The 15,000-nt window shown below is 43.5% G+C and overlaps 1 protein-coding gene across 2 annotated transcripts in view; it reads left to right on the forward strand.

Annotated features, from left to right (window-relative positions):
- LOC115223942 (Golgi-associated PDZ and coiled-coil motif-containing protein-like) overlaps positions 1 to 15,000 on the forward strand; it is a 402,854-nt gene that overhangs the window by 1,195 nt on the left and 386,659 nt on the right. The window lies entirely within an intron of this gene.

Raw genomic sequence — 15,000 nt, forward strand, 5'->3', positions numbered from 1 at the left:
ATATTTTGCAACTGAGCCGATAAACATATTCTTGTGATGTAGTAGGGCATAATAATAATAATGATAATAATAATAATGATGATAATAATAATAATGTCCATGACTAGCTAGAATAGCAACAATGATAACGGGAATAATTTCTAAGGCCACAGTCGGAGTCAGAAACCTCTGGTCATATCGACCCACTGTGTGATTTAGCTGGATAAGAACTCCGAAAGGGTATTTACCCATTACTCATTTATTTATAACTACTTGTTTATTCTGTTAAACTTGAGTATTTTGTGTTTGTTTTCAACTGCACTAAGCCCTGAATAGAACAGAGGGAATAAGAGGTGCGTCGTATTCATGTTTATCCCATGAAGCAAACATGAAACCAAGACTAGAAACGGCCAATAATAACTCACCCTACTGGGATCTAAACTCTCCTCCCAGTTTCTTTCTCTCCACTCGTGAGAGAGAGAGACACACACAGTGAGATTTAAGTTATTTACTGAATTCACCTGACATGGTGTTTTTTTTTCTCACTGAAAACAGTTCTGGGAGTTTGTGAACATGTAAATTGTGTACAGATGTCTTTTAATATACAAATGTGTGCATATATACATACACGTACACGCACATGTAATTTGTGTGCTAATTCCAGAAAAGTCAAATGGAGAATCCCTGGAATGTTTTACAAATTACTCTTACCACAAACTGATTGGGTTTGGAGGATGCAAATCAGTTTTGCTTTTTCTTTATTGGTAAATTCCACTATTTTAGGCTTCTATGTAAATCTCTTGTTACTTAGACCGCCTCCCTCCAAGAAAACTTATAACCTGAGTTCAAGAGGTGTAGATTTTGCATTGGATCACCATAGCTGTTCTCTTTTTCCACAACTTGTAGACAAGACGTAGGAGTGGCTGTGTGGTAAGTAGCTTGCTTACGAACCATATGGTTCCGGGTTCAGTCCCACTGCATGTCACCTTGGGCAAGTGTCCTATACTATAGCCTCGGGCCAACCAAAGACGGAAACTGAAAGAAGCCCATCATATATATATATGTATGTATATATATATAGATGTGTTTGTGCCCCCAACATCGCTTGACAACTGATGTTGCTGTGTTTACATCCCTGTAATCTAGCGGTTCGACCAAAGACGGAAACTGAAAGAAGCCCATCATATATATATATGTATGTATATATATGTAGATGTGTTTGTGCCCCCAACATCGCTTGACAACTGATGTTGCTGTGTTTACATCCCTGTAATCTAGCGGTTCGGCAAAAGAGACCGATAGAATAAGTACTAGGCTTACAAAGAATAAGTCCTGGGGTCGATTTTCTCGACTAAAGGCAGTGCTCCAGCATGGCCACAGTCGAATGACTGAAACAAGTAAAAGAGTAAAGAGTAAGACACTCACCTCCCCTGGGCAGCTGACTTCTATAACTATTTATAACTTTTGGCTCCTGTCTCCTGTTCATCAAATTAACATGCAAGTAGCTGAGCACTCCACAGACATGTATATCCTTAACGTAGTTCTCAGAGTGATTCAGTGTGTCACAGAATGTGACAAGGCTGGCCCTTTGAATTACAGACACAACTCATTTTTATCAGCTGAGTGGACTGGAGCAATGTGAAATAAAGTGTCTTGCTCAAGGACACAATGTGTTGCCAGGAATCGAACTCCTGATTGTGTAATGATGAGACAAATACCATAACCACTAAGGTACATGCCTTCATTAGGGGTGAGAAGGATTAAAAGGACTGTGTGAAACCCTTGATACCAGTTGAGAAAACTCCATATATGTGGTCTTAAATCAAACATCACAAAGAGGTGGTGTTCACACCAGTTCCCCCTTTTTTTCTTATTGGAATGTTTCACCAATATTTTTTATTTTTAAAAGTGTAGATACATTCTACTTCTTTGCATCTTTGATATGTCCAGTAGAACAATCCTTCCTGTGGATGATAATAACCTCATAAATAATTCATTGGGTGAATGCAAAATAGTGAGACTCTAAACCATAACATCAGGGTCAAATATTAATATACTGGTCACTCAAAGACGCATGGCTCAGTGGTTAGAGCGTCAAGCTTACGATCGTGAGGTTGTGAGCTCGAATCCCGGACCGGGCTGCGTGTTGTGTTCTTGAGCAAGGCACTTTATTTCACGTTGCTCCAGTTCACTCAGCTGTAGAAATGAGTTGCGACGTCACTGGTGCCAAGCTGTATCGACCTTTGTCTTTCCCTTGGATAACACTGGTGGCGTGGAGAGGGGAGGCCGGTATGCATGGGCGACTGCTGGTCTTCCATAAAACAACCTTGCCCGGACTTGTGTCTAGGAGGGTAACTTTCTAGGTGCAATCCCATGGTCTGTGTTGTGACCGAAGGGGGTCTCCGGTCACTCAAAGATGAATACAAAAGCATTCAGCATTTTCATGTTTGAATCTGCCAGAATGGATTAAGGTACCTTATTACTTAGGAAATAGTTTTGGTAACAATGTTGTGTCTTGTGGAAATGTAGAACCTTTAGACATTTTTCGACGGCTGGTGATGAGATGAGTGACACCTTCCACATTGGTAAGGCACAATTGACCTTTTCTATCATTTTACGGAGGTTTGGGAGTACCCTTATCTTACTTATTGATCAGGTATTTAGTAGCTGCCTCCTGTTCCTGGATAGAGAAAGTGTAGCCGTCTAGGTGGTTTGGGATATATCCATCATAGATTGCAAAGAGGATGCTCTTCTGTTAATGTTGTTGGTCTCCTCCAACCTGTGGACGATAAGTATTTCTTATTCCAGTCGAACCAATTCTACTATATGGCTCAGAAACCTGGACGTTATCAAAGAAGCTTGAGAGGCGGTTGGATGGATTTTACACTTGCCTTCTTATGAGAGCTCAAAATCTCTTGTGGAAGCGTCATCTAACCAAAATACAAATATATGGAAAACTACCACCTGTATCATCTCTTGTGAAAGGTAGGAGAGTCCATTTTGATGGACATTGTTGTAGAGCTGAAAACGAGGCAATTTCTACTCTTCTCCTCTGGAAGCCATCTGCTCATGATACCAGAGAGTGCACACTCTCCTACCCTGATGTTATCTCCAGGGATACAGGTATCCAGCCACAGGACCTCTGTAATGCTATGATGGACCGTGAAGTCTGGCGTAGCATGGTAAATTCCATTGTCTCAACCACGGTCGAACAATGATGATGATGATTCCAGTTTCTGTTCTGCTATTCTTGGGTTATGTGAAACAACTCCTACACTTACAGTAACCTATTCAGGAATTCTTCATCTATTCACAAGATGTTTACTATTTACACTGTTCCGTACACATGTGATGTCCTCATCTCTCCCTTTGCTTTCCAGTTGATATTGCCCGAGTGTTACATTGTGAGATTGAAAAGCTGTTAGGATGGACCTTATGCCTTTGTCTCCAACCTTCCATCTTACACATATATATCCTCTGTGTGTTGTTTGATTTAATACCACCTCCATGCAAGTGGCACGTAAAAAGCACCATCCGATCGTGGCCGTTGCCAGCCTCGCCTGGCCTCCGTGCCAGTGGTACGTAGAAAGCACCATCCGATCGTGGCCGTTGCCAGCCTCATCTGGCACCTGTGCAGGTGGCATGTAAAAAGCACCCACTACACTCACGGAGTGGTTGGCATTAGGAAGGGCATCCAGCCGTAGAAACTCTGCCAGATCAGACTGGGCCAGGCGCAGCCTTCTGGCTTCCCAGACCCCAGTTGAACCGTCCAACCCATGCTAGCATGGAAAGCAGACGTTAAACGATGATGATGATGATGATATGGGGTTTTTGTTAACTGGTATCAAGGATTTCACACAGTCCTTTTAATCCTTCTCACCCCTAATGAAGGCATGTACCTTAGTGGTTATGGTATTTGTCTCATCATTACACAATCAGGAGTTCAATTCCTGGCAACACATTGTGTCCTTGAGCAAGACACTTTATTTCACATTGCTCCAGTCCACTCAGCTGATAAAAATGAGTTATACCTGTAATTCAAAGGGCCAGCCTTGTCACATTCTGTGACACACTGAATCACTCTGAGAACTACGTTAAGGATATACATGCCTGTGGAGTGCTCAGCTACTTGCATGTTAATTTGATGAACAGGCTGTTTCATTGAGGGGTTTGACTGGAACCCTTGTCATCATAACCAACTGAGGCCAGTTTAGTTTTTTTCTCACCCTTGACATTCCGTTTCTCACATCATATTCTTATAATCTCACACCTTTTCCCTTCCACTCTCTTCCATTTTCAATCCTCATTCTTCTATTCATCCATTCAGTGATATTTACCTTAAACAAATAGGCCCAACATAGAGGACTGCAGCAGAAGTCTGTATCCTGGGCAGGTCAAGGCAAACACTCTCGTTGAGATCATCATCATCATTGTTTAACATCCGTTTTCCATGCTAGCATGGGTTGGACGGTTCAACCAGGGTTTGGGAAGCCAGGAGGCTGCACCTGGCTCCAGTTTGATCTGGCAGTGTTTCTGAACCCGTTACCCTCTGCATTAGGACCGGTATCCACCTATAGAAACCATACTTGGAAATGGAATTTTTGAGTGAGTCATGATCCTGTAATCCATTTAGGAGGGTAGTAACTCCAGATAAACCTTGTGACAGATTAGCATCCCCCTCATGAGCAGGGAATTTTGTAATCTCAATCACTCATACACCATGGATACCGAGTTAAGCTCTGGCCTTGTGAATCCTTAGGCTCATGACAGACTCTTAACCCCCCACTTAAATCCAAATGAAACTTGACTTGCACTGTGGTGATACATCCATCTCTTGCCAGTATTGGTAGCTGACATAAACTAACAATGATGTGTGTATTTATACTTGTATGTACTACTTTTACTATTGATCGTAGCAGGTGGAGAAGGATTGTGCATGAGGGGACAGCCACATTTGAGAAATCTCGAGTTGTACATGAGAAAGTAAGGAGGGATGTCAGGAAGGGCATCGCTATTAGACTTCCAGAAGGGAAGGTTCTCCCTTTGATTCTGACATGCAATGTCTGTGCAAGACCCTGCCTCAGTAAAGCTGGACTCATGAGTCATCTTCGTAGTCATAAAACGAGACAGATGAGTGACAACCTGGCCACTGGTGGTGGTGTAACACACCATACTAATCATATCTGTCGGACATGTGGAAGAGAGTGTAATTCAGCAGGAGGACTTAAACGACATGCAAAGGTACATGAAGCCCAGTTACAACTACAGCCGGCTATTACCAGTGAAGGTTTTAGTTGCCAATTTTGTACAAGACATTGTAGATCTTTAGCTGGGCGAAAAAGTCACATTCGATCACAGCACCAGTAACAGTTAAGCTTCGTGCAATGGTCATACTCGATAACGAGGGGGCAGCCATAATAATAATAATAATAATAATAATAATAATGTACTACTTGTACTTACAGTGGCATTCATTTGGGGTGGGTTGAACTGGCTCTGACCAAAATGTTCACCATATCCCTCATAAATGCTGACCCCCCCCACTCCTATCTGGTGATCAGCCACAGTTCAGGCAGTAATGGATCAAATTTGACAAATACCCCAATGGGAGAGCAAGCATGTTGACAGTGTGGATGCTATAGCTGGAGTTGCCATTCACTGTTGAAGTGTAGAGTTCATGTTTGGAATTTCAGTCAGAGTACAAGTTCACGTGTGGTATCCATTCACATACATACAGACTTTGGGTCAGTGTTATCCATAGCAGCTCATCTTGCAGTCAATTGTTGACCATTGTAGAGGATTCGCTTACCAAGTCACCGCTGCTTATCGGTACTGACATAGCCTGGGTTTGAAGCAGGTTCTAGAGGCATGCTTTAACAAAAGCTAGTGGGTACCTTACTTCCAGTGTTCTTCCAGCATGCTGGACCCCAACCCGGAATTTCTGAAGGCCTGTGCTATATCCATGCATCATCATCATTGTTTAACGTCCATTTTCCATGCTGGCATGGGTTGGACGGTTCGACTGGGGTCTGGGAAGCCAGGAGGTTGCATCAGGCTCCAGTCTGATCTGGCAGTGTTTCTATAGCTGAATGCCCTTCCTAACACCAACCACTCCTTGAGTGTAGTGGGTGCTTTTTACGTGCCACCAGCACAGGGGCCAGAGGAGGCTTGTGTGTATGTATGTATAACTGATGTACACAGAAATGTGCAATCCCATTCCTGTGGGAGATGATAGCAATTTTAGCCCAAAGTGTTTGAGTTGTAGTTGCTAATGTATGATCGTCATCATTTTGCATCTGCTTTTCTTGCTGGCATGAGTTGGCGCAGGCATGGCTGTGTGGTTAGGGAGCTTGCTTCCTAGCTACATGGTTTCGGGTTCAGTCCCACTGCGTGGCACTTTGGGCAGGTGCCTTCCACTATAGTACTGAGTCGACCGAAGCTTTCTGATTGAATTCGGTAGGTGGAAGTTACTGCCGTGTGTGTATGTGTGCGTATAGCTGCTCAGTGCCTCTCCGAAAGAGAGAGAGGGGTCTCTGTTTAACCCTTTCATTACCATATTTCCACTGAAATATACTCCCTTTGTTTCAATTGATTCTTAAAATCCTTAAGAATTTAGGAAAATAATTTTGTCCTTATTAAGCTGGTGCTTGGACCTTAATCCTTTAGCATTTAGATTACTCTGTCAAATGTAATGCTTATTTATACACATAGTTGTGGCCATTGTCAGCAAATAAAAAGCACCTTTCGAGTGCTGGACCTCATGGAGGCAATGACCAAGACCTCTGGCAATATGCTGTCCTTGAGAAGACCCATCAAGCTGAGTGAAATCATGGTTGTGGCAGATACTGGTAGTACATCACTGGCATCCATTACACCCAGGGAGCGGTTGGCATTAGGGAGGGCATCCAGCCATAGAAACCATGCCAGATAAGACTGGAGTCTGATGCAGCCCCTCAGCTTATCAGCCCTGGTCAAACTGTCCAGCCTATGCCAGCATGGACAATGGACATTAACAATGGTTGTTATCTTATACCTACTTTTACTCTTTTATTTGTTTCAGTCATCTGACTGTGGCCATGCTGGAGCACTGCCTTTAGTCGAGCAAATTGACCTCAAGACTTATTCTATCGGTCTCTTTTGCCAAACCGCTAAGTGACGGGGACGTAAACACACCAACATCGGTTGTCAAGCAATGTTGGGGGGACAAACACAGACACACAAACATATATATATACACATATATACGACGGGATTCTTTCAGTTTCCGTCTACCATATCCACTCACATGGCTTTGGTCAGCCCGAGGCTATAGTAGAAGACACTTGCCCAAGGTGCCACGCAGTGGGACTGAACCCAGAACGATGTGGTTGGTAAGCAATCTACTTACCACACGCCACTTCTGCGCCATCAAGATCTCTATAACATGAGTGTTTAGTTTTAGAATGACATTGTAGGGCAGGTGTAAGAGGCTGGATCTGGCCAGTTTGAATATAAAAAAATGTCGATTATTTTGGCCAGATACGATCACTTTAAATGCCAAAGGGTTAAATTAGCCTGAAATTTTGATGGAAGATTTTAATTTGGATCACTATAAAACAGGATGTTTGTGTCCTAGAACCAGGGCCAGTTTTAGGTGGGCTGGTAAGAAAAAGGCTGAAGTCGTTTCTTATTCAGAGCCACAGTCCTTCTAGACAAGTTAGAGGATCATGTTTTGCTCAAATATTATTTCTGTTTTATCTAGTTTTTCTATGGCTGACTGCACTTCCTGTCACATTTAGCATTCAAATTACTCCATCAAATCATCATCATCGTTTAACGTCCGCTTTTCATGCTAGCATGGGTTGGATGGTTCGACTGGGGTCTGGGAAGCCAGGAGGCTGCATCAGGCTCCAGTCTGATCTGGCAGTGTTTCTACAGCTGGATGCCCTTCCTAACGCCAACCACTCCATGAGTGTAGTGGGTACTTTTTATGTGCCGGGCGAGGCTGGCAATGGCCACGATCGGTTGATGCTTTTTACATGCCACCGGCACGTAATGCTTATTTATTTACATTGCTTTGAGTTATTTAATCATGCGTTATCTCATAGCTTCCAGGTTTTGATGATGTGATTGTTTATTTTTAGAATGACATTGGAAGGTAGGTGTGAAAGGCCTGATCTGGCTGGTTTGAGCATAAAAGAGGTAGAATATTTGGACCAGATTTGGACAGTTTAAATGCTAATGATGGAATGTAACAACCCTACCAGAACCCTACCCACATACGGAGACAGTCTTCTTAACTTAGGAAGGAAAGGCCAAACTGCTGTAGGAGAAATGGATATTAAATACTGCTTTGATTCTAGTATCCAGATTTTACTGTCAAATGTAATGCTTATTTATTCACATCGCTTTTAGTTAATCTTGCATTATTTTGTAGCTTCAAGACTTTGATGATGTGATTGTTTATTTTGAGACTGACATTGTAGGGTATGTGTGAGAGGCCAGATCCATTTTGAGCATAAAAGATGTAGAATATTCTGGTTGGATATAGCTGGTTGAAGTGCTAAAGGGTTAAAGTGTTTATCAGGTGTGTTCCATCGTGGCACCAGCTCTAGAGAGGTTGTATGGTCCTCAGCAAGACTAAAGAGTTCTTTTGGACCCATATTGTTTTTCTTCACTTGTTGACCAACCATTTTATGGAATGTACGGCATGATTTTTATCAGCCCCAAACACCAGTGAGGTTGCCTGATACTCTCTAGCATTAAGGAGTACTCACTACTCAATAGTGCATTTGTTTGTTTAAAGCAATATGACCGAGCGAGAGAGTGGTTGCAGGAGAACCAGGAGGGTGGGTAAAGGGAACAAGAGTGTGATGGTAGAAGCAGTAATTGAAGGGAGGGAGGGAGTAAATGTGATGGATAGTAAAAGTGGTGGATGCCAACAACAAATGACCTAGAGGAGAGGGCGTAATGACTGATAGGAAAGAAAGACACTTAAGGTGGCGAGCTGGCAGAAATGTTAGCATACCTGGCAAAATGCTTAGCTGGATTTTGTCTGCCATTAGGGTAGGTGTAAGAGGCTGGATCTGGCCAGTTTGAATATAAAAATATAAATGTGATGGATAGTAAAAGTGGTGGATGCCAACAACAAATGACCTAGAGGAGAGGGCGTAATGACTGATAGGAAAGAAAGACACTTAAGGCGGTGAGCTGGCAGAAACGTTAGCACACCGAGCGAAATGCTTAGCAGTACTTTGTCTGTCGTTATGTTCTGAGTTCAAATTCCTCCGAGGTCGACTTTGCCTTTCATCCTTTCGGGGTCGATAAATTAAGTACCAGTTATGCACTGGGTCGATGTAATTGACTTAATCCATTTGTCTGTCCTTGTTTGTCCCCTCTGTGTTTAGCCCCTTGTGGGCAATAAAGAAATAAGAAACATTAGCACGCCAGGCGAAATGCTTAGCGGTATTTCGTCTGCCGTTACGTTCATCCTTCCAGGGTCGATAAATTAAGCCCCATTTATGCACTGGGGCCGATGTAATTGACTTAATCCATTTGTCTGTCCTTGTTTGTCCCCTCTATGTTTAGCCCCTTGCGGGCAATAAAGAAATAAGAAAGACACTTGGTGCAGTGTACAGGGTGCTGAGCAATCTCTCATACATAAGCATAGCAATCAGTGAAAGAGGTAGAATGATAGGGATAATAGTAGGGTAGATGGAAAAGGGTAATTCTAATATCATCCCTTGCTACATTGGGTGGAGGTGCATGGTAGAGGAGATCCATTGGTATTCTTAATTCCACTGCCAATACAGTACAGTGATATCGAAGTGAATGGGTTGTGGGAGCCATATAAGACTTAGAGGTGCTGTCAGTAAAGTAAGAGTGAACAGGTATACTCTCTTTTATTTGTTTCAGTCATTTTGACTGCGGCCATGCTGGAGCACCGCCTTTAGTCGAGCAAATCGATCCCAGGACTTATTCTTTGTAAGCCCAATACTTATTCTATCGGTCTCTTTTGCCGAACCGCTAAGTGACGGGGACGTAAACACACCAGCATCGGTTGTCAAGCAATGCTAGGGGGACAAACACAGACACACAAACATATACACACATACATACATACATATATATATATATATATATATATATATATATATATATATATATATATATATATATATACACATATATACGACAGGCTTCTTTCAGTTTCCGTCTACCAAATCCACTCACAAGGCATTGGTCGGCCCGAGGCTATAGTAGAAGACACTTGCCCAAGATGCCACGCAGTGGGACTGAACCCTGAACCATGTGGTTGGTAAGCAAACTACTTACCACACAGCCACTCCTGCACCTATAGCGACAAATTTAATATGTAGGTAGTTTATTAGGGCTCAGTTCTCAGCCCTACCTTCTATTCATCGTTGTCTTTTTGGCCGTAACAGAGGAGTATAAGTTTGGTTGCCTCCGGGAATTGCTACATGGTGATGACCTCATTCTTATAGCTGAATCTTTAAGAGTAGAAATTCCAGGTGTGGAAGTAACGTTCACAGTTTTAGCGAAAAGGAAAATAGACAGGACTCTACTTTCATTAAGGAAATCACCTTGTTTGATATGTAGAAAATGAGCAGGTCGAAATTTCATAAGGTGTACCCAGTGCCAAGTGTGGACACAAGGAGTACAGTAGTACAACAGGAAGGTTAACCCTTTAGCATTTAAACCGGCCAAGTCTGACACAAAATATTCTACCTGTTCTTTGTTCAAACTGTCAAGGTCCAGCTTCTCACATCTACCCTATGTCATTCTAAAAATAAACAATAGGTGCAGGAGTGGCTGTGTGGTAAGTAGCTTGCTAACCAACCACATGGTTCTGGGTTCAGTCCCACTGCGTGACATCTTGGGCAAGTGTCTTCTGCTATAGCCTGTCGTATATATGTATATATATATATATATATATATATGTTTGTGTGTCTGTTTGTCCCCCTAGCATTGCTTGACAACCGATGCTGGTGTGTTTACGTCCCCCGTCACTTAGCGGTTCGGCAAAAGATACCGATAGAATAAGTACTGGGCTTACAAAGAATAAATCCTGGGGTCGATTTGCTCGACTAAAGGCAGTGCTCCAGCATGGCCGCAGTCAAATGACTGAAACAAGTAAAAGAGTAAAGAGAATTACATCTTTAAAATCTTGAAGCTACTCCATACTACATGGTTAAACTTTAAAAATGCAAATAAATGCATGACTCGGTGGTTAGAGCATTGAGCTTGCAATCATGATGTAGTGAGTTCGATTCCTGGACCGGGTTGTTTTGCGTCCTTAAGCAAGACACTTTATTTCACGTTGCTCCAGTTCACTCAGCTGTTGAAATGAGTTGTGATGTCACTGGTGCCAAGCTGTATCAGCCTTTCCCTTCGATAACATTGGTGGAATGGAGAGGGGAGGCTGGTATGATGGGCAACTGCTGGTCTTCCATTAACAAGCTTGCTCACACTTGTTCCTTGGAGGGCAATCTTCTAGGTGCAATCCCATGGTCATTCATGACTAAAGAGGGATTTTACATTTTAATCATCAGCATCATCAACGTCCACTTTCCATGCTAGTATGGATTAGACGATTTGACTGAGGTCTGGCGAACCAGATGGCTGCACCAGATTCCAATATGATCTGGCAGAGTTTCTACAGCTGGATGCCCTTCCTAACGCCAACCACTCTGTGAGTGTTGTGGGTGCTTTTACGTGCTACCGGCACGAAGGCCAGTCAGGTGGTACTGGTAATGGCCACACTCAAATGGTGCTTTTTATGTGCCACCTGCACAGGAGCCAGTCCAGTGTCACTAGCAACAGAAAGAAGACTCGGTATATGGCAGATACACTGGAGCAATGATCACCAGGTATGAATGAAATAACCAGGAAAATCTCTTGCACTAATAAATCGCCTTTTTAACCTACATGACTTAATTAACAGTGGAAGTCTGAAAATATAGTTGCTCATAGGCGCAGGAGTGGCTGTGTGGTAAGTAGCTTGCTAACCAACCACATGGTTCCGGGTTCAGTCCCACTGCGTGGCATCTTGGGCAAGTGTCTTCTGCTATAGCCCCGGGCCGACCAATGCCTTGTGAGTGGATTTGGTAGACGGAAACTGAAAGAAGCCTGTCGTATATATGTATATATATATATATATATATATATATGTCTGTGTGTGTGTTTGTGTTTGTCCCCCTAGCATTGCTTGACAACCGATGCTGGTGTGCTTACATCCCCGTCCCTTAGCGGTTCGGCAAAAGTGACTGATAGAATAAGTACTGGGCTTACAAAGAATAAGTCCCGGGGTTGATTTGCTCGACTAAAGGCGGTGCTCCAGCATGGCCGCAGTCAAATGACTGTAACGAGTTAAGGAGTAAAGGAGTATATGAGGACAGGATGGAAAGCATTCAGAGAGCTGTTACCTCTGTTAGTAATAAAAGTGAATGGGAGATTGTATGGTGTTTGTTTATAAACAACAATGCTGCACCATAGTGAAACATGAACTACAAATGCTGAGGACGTTCAAAGGCTTGAAAGAAATTAAACTAGTATGTTCTGCTGGATGTGTAATGTCAGTATGCATATGAAACAAAGTGTAAACGTGCTGAGAGAAAAATTGGGTATGATACGTAAAAAGCACTATCTGAATCGTGGCCAATGCCAGCGCCGCCTCGACTGGCTTCCATGTCGGTGGCACGTAAAAAGCACCATCCGAATCGTGGCCGAAGCCAGTGCCGCCTCGACTGGCTTCCGTGCAGGTGGCACGTAAAATGCACCAATCCGACCGTGGCCGATGCCAGCCTTGCCTGGCTCCAGTGCAGGTGGCATGTAAAAAGCACCCACTACACTCATGGAGTGGTTGGCGTTAGGAAGGGCATCCAGCTGTAGAAACATTGCCAGAAAAGACCGGAGCCTGGGGCAGCCTCCTGGCTTCCCAGATCCCTGGTCGAACCGTCCAACCCATGCAAGCATGGAGAACGGACGTTAAACGATGATGATGAAAAGGACCCAGATATGATGTACAAGAGAGAAGACTGTGCTGGTTTGGTTGCATGATGCAGATGGATGACAACAGCTGCATAAAGAAGTGCTGATATCTAGATGTGGTGGAAGCTGACAAAATGGGAGACCCAGGAAGACCTAGGATGATGCGGTGAAGACCATTTTCATGAGTTTGAACCTCATGGACATGATGTCAATGACCTGAGATATCTGGCGATATATGGCCGATGCCAGCGCTGCCTCGACTGGCTCCAGTGCCGGTGGCTCATAAAAAGCACCAACCGATCGTGGCCGATGCCGATGCCGGACCCCCCTGGCACCTGTGCAGGTGGCACGTAAAAAGCACCCACTACACTCGCGGAGTGGTTGGCGTTAGGAAGGGCATCCAGCTGTAGAAACTCTGCCAGATCAGACTGGAGCCTGGTGCAGCCCCTGGCTTCCCAGACCCCGGTCGAACCGTCCAACCCGTGCTAGCATGGAAAACGGACGTTAAACGATGATGATGATGATGATGATGGAGCTCAAAAAGAATCGGCCATTTTTGCAAAATTGAGGTTCTAAAAGCAAAATGTCTTTATAAGACAATTGCCCCTCATCTAATTTCCTCATCCAATCTTCCTTCCACTCCTCATCCTCTGTCTCTGATCTCCATATCACCTGCAAACTGCAGTACCCTGCTCATGTAATTAAATAGGGCAAAACTACATGTTTTATCATTGTTTCTATGGTATCAGTTATCTTTCTCACTAATTTGAATCCTTTCACTCGACTTGCATCCTTCTTTCATAATATTGCCCCTCTCCATCCTCATTTTATTCTGATCGTGCCACCCTGCTATGCTACCATATTATCTCTCCTCCTTTGAATCACTTCCTGATGACTTGTCCTGTCACCATACATCTCTTACTCTCTCTCCCCATTCACTATGTCTTTCTCTCCCCACTTACACTCTTTCAACCTCATGCCACTCACACCCTACTTATATGTCATGCCTTTTTCTCTCTGTCCTGTTGCCCTTCATCTTCCTGTACTGCCAATCAGCACCTCTCCAATGTATCATGGATTACTCCACTACCGTTTCACCACCCTTCCCATCTAATCCCCATCTTCTCTCCCCCTACCATCTATCCAACTCCTTTTATCATAGGCACTGACACCCACCTCCAACACTACATTGACTCTTGTTCATCATTCAGTATAGTGGCACCCCTACCTGTTCTTCCTCTGCCTCTCCCTTTAGACCTACTTTGACAGGTTGCCACCACCATCTTCATCTCTTTGACACGTTGCCACCACCATCTTCATCTTCCCTCCCCAACTCTTATTATTTCTTTATTGCCCACAAGGGGCTAAACATAGAGGGGACAAACAAGGACAGACAAAGGGATTAAGTCGATTACATTGACCCCAGTGCGTAACTGGTACTTAATTTATTGACCCCGAAAGGATGAAAAGCAAAGTTGACCTCGGCGGAATTTCAACTCAGAATGTAGCAGTAGACAAAATACCTATTTCTTTACTACCCACAAAGGGCTAAACACAGAGAGGACAAACAAGGACAGATAAATGGATTAAGTCGATTATATCGACCTCGGTGCATAACTGGTACTTATTTAATCAACCCTGAAAGGATGAAAAGCAAAGTCAACCTCAGCGGAATTTGAACTCAGAACGTAGCGGAAGACGAAATACCGCTAAGCATTTCACCCGGCGTGCTAACGTTTCTGCCAGCTCCCTCCCCCTCTCTTGTCTAACATGAGTAGCTTTTTGTTGACATGGAGAAAGCATTTGACAGGGTCCCCCACTCCTTTGTCTGGTGGGTGATATGGAAGCTAGGGATAGATGAATGGTTGGTGAGAGCTGTAAAAAGCCATGTACAGGGATGCTGCCAGTAAGGTGAAAGTCACCAATAAGCATAAGAAGTTTAGTGTAGAAGTAGGAATTCATCAGGAATCAGTTCTTAGCCCCCATTTGTTTATCATAGTCCTCCAAGCTATAAAAAGAAAAAAATAAATG

The sequence above is a fragment of the Octopus sinensis genome, linkage group LG24 (genome assembly GCF_006345805.1).
Source record: "Octopus sinensis linkage group LG24, ASM634580v1, whole genome shotgun sequence".
In the NCBI taxonomy this organism is placed as follows: Eukaryota; Metazoa; Mollusca; class Cephalopoda; order Octopoda; family Octopodidae; genus Octopus; species Octopus sinensis.